We start from the raw sequence: 6,000 nt of genomic DNA, 5'->3' as shown, positions 1-6,000 counted from the left end.
ACTCACTATTTCTTACCTTATTCCCAACTTTCATAATGTCATTATTTATCATTATTTGCTGCAAATATCTTTTTAAACCATCAAAACAAATCTAAAAAAACAAACAATGGCGTATAGAAAATAATGACAAGATGATCTGAGAGAATTTTGGGGTATATTCAACTGAAGTCGGATCCATTCCAACATGCATTTGTGTGAATGGAGCCGACAAGGGCTATTCAATGGCCATCTCAATCCACCTTTAAAAAAAGTAAAATTGAGATGAGGGAGCTGAGCTTGGGGAGAGCAGTGGGGAGACGGGGGAGAGTCGCGGGGAGAAGGGAGTGAGCAGCGCTATAGTAGACCTCACTTGCTGGAGACCTCACTTGCTGGAGCTGGGTGGATGCTGCCGTGAGCGGTGGTTGTGACACATCCTCCTGCTACACTGCTGTAGTCACTGCTGTAGCGCTACTCTCCCCTGTCTCCCCGCTGCTCTCCTCTGTCTCCCTGCGGCTCTCCCCGTCTCCCCGCTGGTCTCCCCCCTCTCCTCCTCTCGCATCCCTCATCTCAATCCGACTTTCAGTCGGATTGAGATGGTCGGAAACGGGGCCAAATCAGACAGGTTTTGGCCCCGTTTCCGACCATCTCAATCCGACTGAAGCACGCGTCGGCAGCTATTCCGCTGATCCACATGCTTTCCGACAAGTCGAATTCCCCGACTTGTCAGATAAAAAGCCGGGCATTGAATAGGTCGGAACCCCTTCCGACCTGAAAAATCGAAAACTGCTGTCTTTCCAACATGACGGCAGTTTCGACTTCAGTTGAATATACCCCTTAGTGAGGAATCACATTTGACAGCAAGTGATAATGAAAATTACCACTTGGAATATAAAAAGAGCAATATATGTCCGAAAATTTGTATCACTAGGAAAATGTTATTGATTATTGACAAAATGGAATAAAGCTACAAATATAAAGGATAAACAGCTGAGCCCTTTGGTGTATATATCATAGGTGCAGGGAGTGCAGCTGCTATAGGGCCCAGAGCTGAGAGGGGCCCACCTTCCCTGTCACAGTTACATGTATTATACAGGCTGAGTATCTCTTATCCAAAATGCTTGGGACCAGAAGTATTTTGTATATCGGATTTTTCCGTATTTTGGAATAATTGCATACCAAAATGAGATATCATGGTGATGGGACTGAAGTCTAAGCACAGAATGCATTTATGTTACATATACACCTTATACACACAGCCTGAAGGTCATTTTTGCCAATATTTTTAATAACTTTGTGTATTAAACAAAGTGTGTGTACATTCACACAATTCATTTATGTTTCATATAACCTTATGCACACAGCCTAAAGGTCATTTAATACAATATTTTTAATAACTTTGTGTATTAAACAAAGTTTGTGTACATTGAGTCATCAACAAACAAAGGTTTCACTATCTCACTCTCAATCAAAAAACTCCGTATTTTGGAATATTCCGTATTTCGGAATATTTGGATATGGGATACTCAACCTGTATAAGTTTTTCACCATTGGGAGGTAAATAGGAGCCCATTCAAACTTTTGCCTAAGGGCCTACAAGATATCTAGTTGCGCCCCTGGACCTGCTCATTGTAATTTGGTATAAAATTAACTGGAGGGCATTATAATGTTACATAATGTGAGCTGGGGTACTGTAATGTGGCACAATATAAAGTTGAGGAATTATAGTGTGGCATAATATGAACTAGGGGGAACTGTAATGAGGCATAATATGAAGTGGAAGCACTATAGTGTGGTATAATATGAACAGGGGGTACTGTAATGTGGCATAATATGAAGTGGAAGCACTATAGTGTGGAATAATATGAACTGGGGATACTGTAATGTGGCATAATATGAAGTGGAAGCACTATAGTGTGGTATTATATGAACTGGGGGTACTGTAATGTGGCATAATATGAAGTGGAAGCACTATAGTGTGGTATAATATGAACTGGGGCTGCTGTAATGTTGCATAATATGAAGTGGAAGGACTATATATGGTATAATATGAATTGGGGCACTGTAATGTGGCATAATATGAAGTCCAGGCACTATAGTGTGTTATTATAATATGAACTGGGGTACTGTAATGCGGCATAATATGAAGTCCAGGCACTATAGTGTGTTATTATAATATGAACTGGGGTATTGTAATGTGGCATAATATGAAGTGGAGGCACTATATTGTGGTATAATATGAACTGGGGGTACTGTAATGTGGCATAATATGAAGTGGAAGCACTGTAGTGTGGTATAATATGAACTTGGGGTACTGTAATGTGAGGAAAAAAGAGGGTGGTGGGAACCGCACAAGATTTTTTTATATTTAAGCTGATAGTGTCCTCTGAAAGACTGAATTATTCCTGAATTGCTTCTAGATATAGCAACCATATGTGAATGGGATGTAAGTTCTTTTACATATACAGGATGCTTTCAGTGGTGCTCCCTAGAGTCAAAAAAGTAATCAACCAAAAAAGCCATACAAAGAAGTATAGACAAGTAGACTCTTTTTTGGGAGCACTCTAATTCAGAGGTGAAAAATGTAACATATCACTGGTAAAATCATATTTATTAGATATTAGTATATTATGAATTTTAAGGAGTATACATTTTTGGGTGATATAGCCTTGCGAACATATATATGTGAGTTATTCAACATAAGTGATCACAATATCACAATTTGTGAATTGTCGGTAATAAGTGGTCATTGTACCTGGATTAAACAATCATTGCACATTATTTCTCATTTGGAATATGACCATCATTTTTTCTGCATGTGTCCATTATGGATCATTTTGGTCGCAGAGAATTAAATCATCGGTCATATAAAAAACAGTACCTTGTGGTATTTGTCAATTGTGACCGTCTATTTGGAGCCAATTTTTTGCAGTACCAGGGTGTTCCGAGGTGGTCTCCAATCCTATTACCAACCCGGCCCTTCACTAATTAGCTACCAAGGTCAAAAAAAGGGGACCGGGCGTCTCTAGTGAGGTATGACCGCAATTATTGTGCTCACCTTTCTTGGTCACCTACGTGTTTGTTGTGTGATCACTATATGTCTATATTGATAAATGCTATAGGCACTCATAGGTCGCATGGAACCGAGTGCCTTGTAGTATACATTCTGGTGACAATCTATTTGGGAGCCAATTTTTTGCAGTACCAGGGTGTTCAGAGGTGGTCTCCCATCCTATTACTAACCCGGCCTTTCACTGCTTAGCTTCCAAGGTCAGAAGAGATTGGGCATCTCCAGTGAGGTATGACCGCAAATATTGAGCTCACCTTTTAGGTCACCTATACATATTGTATTGATGCCAATTGCGTATGAGAGTAAGTGCAAAATACTGACTTAGTCAATATGTGACAGGTCAGGCACAAATACCTGACCTAGTCAAAAATGTGACAAGTCAGGCAAAAAAATAATCAAGAAGAGAATATCTAATATTTCTCTTTCATTGACAGCTGAAGGATTTAACCAAAACCAATCTCTTCTGACCTTGGAAGCTAAGCAGTGAAAGGCCGGGTTAGTAATAGGATGGGAGACCACCTCTGAACACCCTGGTACTGCAAAAAATTGGCTCCCAAATAGATTGTCACCAGAACGTATACTACAAGGCACTCGGTGCCTATAGCATTTATCAATATAGACATATAGTGATCACACAACAAACACGTAGGTGACCAAGAAAGGTGAGCACAATAATTGCGGTCATGCCTCACTAGAGACACCCGGTCCCCTTTTTTTGACCTTGGTAGCTAATTAGTGAAGGGCCGGGTTGGTAATAGGATTGGAGACCACCTCGGAACACCCTGGTACTGCAAAAAATTGTCTCCAAATAGACGGTCACAATTGACAAATACCACAAGGTACTGTTTTTTATATGACCGATGATTTAATTCTCTGCGACCAAAATGATCCATAATGGACACATGCAGAAAAAATGATGGTCATATTCCAAATGAGAAATAATGTGCAATGATTGTTTAATCCAGGTACAATGACCACTTATTACCGGCAATTTGCAAATTGTGATATTGTGATCACTTATGTTGAATAACTCACATATACCGTATATGTTCGCAAGGCTATATCACCCAAAAATGTATACTCCTTAAAATTCATAATATACTAATATCTAATAAATATGATTTTACCAGTGATATGTTACATTTTTCACCTCTGAATTAGAGTGCTCCCAAAAAAGAGTCTACTTGTCTATACTTCTTTGTATGGCTTTTTTGGTACTGTAATGTGGCATAATATGAAGTGGAAGCACTATAGTGTGGTATAATATGAACTGGGGTACTGTAATGTGGCATAATATGAAGTGGAAGCACTATAGTGTGGTATAATATGAACTGGGGGCACTGTAATGTGGTATAATATGAACTGGGGGTACTGTAATGTGGCATAATATGAAGTGGAAGCACTATAGTGTGGTATAATATGAACTGGGGGCACTGTAATGTAGTATAATATGAACTGGGGGTACTGTAATGTGGCATAATATGAACTAAGGACACTATGTCATAATGTGAATTGGGGTACTGTGCGAGATATAGTGTACTGGCAGCCCTACAATGTGACATAATGTGAACTAGGGCACTACTATGGTTTATAAAATGAACTAGTGCAGTATTATGGGGCATAAAATGAACAACTTCTGTGGAGAGGTGTCTCTGTAGAAGCACTGGGACAGGGGCTCCTTTAAAATGTTGCTATGGGGCCCACAAAGTACTGGCTATGCCCATAGGTAAGCTCATATACAGAACTTTACATTGAATACTGTGTACAGCTCCCTTAAGTAATTCAAACAGACTGGACGTTAGTTTGTGGCTAGGCATAGTCAGCATGATATTAAGGTCTTCTATTTGTTCCGCAGGAAATGATTACAGTAATGAAGTCAATGATGCTTGAAATAATGTTCCACCTAATAATAAATAAGCACTAAATTGCCTTTGGTAAATACAATTATACCAGTAAATTGCTAAGGGCTTTCCCAGCAGTGAACTTTGTTGTAAAGGGTCAACTGCTATCATGGAGGAATGTATGTATGTATGTATGTATCATATATATAGCATGTAAATATATATATTATACAGTATATATTATATATATGCACACATACATACATACATTTATTTAAATATAGGGGGGGGGGCAGTGCCAGGGACGTGCAGTCAGGGGAGGCAGTGCCTCCCCTGTCATTAATGATTAAAATAATGTAAAGAAGATATTTATGACACATATTCTGTGTCATAACTATCTGCTTTAGCCTTTACATTATTTTTATCTTTTTTAAGTGCAAAAAAACTGTCTGTAATGGTGTTTCGGAGGCATTGCTGTCAGTGCCTCCCGCTATCAATGTGAAATGGCCGGAAGCGGGGGGGCGGGGCTAAGCTTTGGGCAGTGAAAGCCCATTACAAAAATCAGCAGAAGCAGGGCTTACTATAAGTGCCTCTGTGACAGGGGGCGTGCTTTCAGCTTAAATGAAAGCACACCCCTGTCACTACCACTGATCTCATTGGCCAGTCGCAAATTAAGGGGCTGGAGGAAGGGGGGACGAGCCACAAAGCGTGTAGTTTTTCATACACATCATCTACGTGTGCGGCCGCCTAATATCTCCCCGCCCTCCCATCCCCCGGTAATGAAGTCCGGCCAGAGGCAGAGGGGAGATAGGAGCCGCCACGGCGCCACCGCAATACCGTTTCCACTCGGCTGCACCCCCCACCCGGACGGCGCACGGACTCCTCGTCTGCCTGGTGTGAGGTAGCAAGAGCAGAGGAGAGCCGCTTTTGAATAGGAGGGAGAGATCGCGGCCAGGACAAGGAGCTACATATGAGGTGACCATCATGCTTTTCACTCGGCTACCCCCTCCCCATCTCCCCCACCCGGACGGCGCACGGACTCCTCGTCTGCCTGGTGTGAGGCAGCAATAGCAAAGGAGAGCCGCTTTTAAATAGGAGGGAGAGATTGCGGAC

At 41.1% G+C, this 6,000-nt stretch overlaps 1 long non-coding RNA gene and 1 pseudogene across 2 annotated transcripts in view; one reads left to right on the top strand and one right to left on the bottom strand.

The window, feature by feature from the left end:
* Window positions 1-3,169: 3,169 nt before the first annotated feature.
* Window positions 3,170-3,289, bottom strand: LOC134942531 (5S ribosomal RNA; annotated as a pseudogene).
* A 2,333-nt stretch (window positions 3,290-5,622) lies between these two features.
* LOC134973873 (uncharacterized) overlaps window positions 5,623-6,000 on the top strand; it is a 76,149-nt gene continuing 75,771 nt past the window's right edge. For both annotated transcript variants that reach the window (XR_010190275.1, XR_010190276.1), the window contains exon 1: window positions 5,623-5,862. This is a non-coding gene — a long non-coding RNA (uncharacterized LOC134973873). The remainder of the gene's footprint in view (window positions 5,863-6,000) is intronic.

Source organism: Pseudophryne corroboree, chromosome 1 (genome assembly GCF_028390025.1).
Source record: "Pseudophryne corroboree isolate aPseCor3 chromosome 1, aPseCor3.hap2, whole genome shotgun sequence".
Classification (NCBI taxonomy): domain Eukaryota; kingdom Metazoa; phylum Chordata; class Amphibia; order Anura; family Myobatrachidae; genus Pseudophryne; species Pseudophryne corroboree.
Note: the sequence above shows the minus strand (reverse complement) of the source record. Positions and strands in the feature narration are given on the sequence as shown.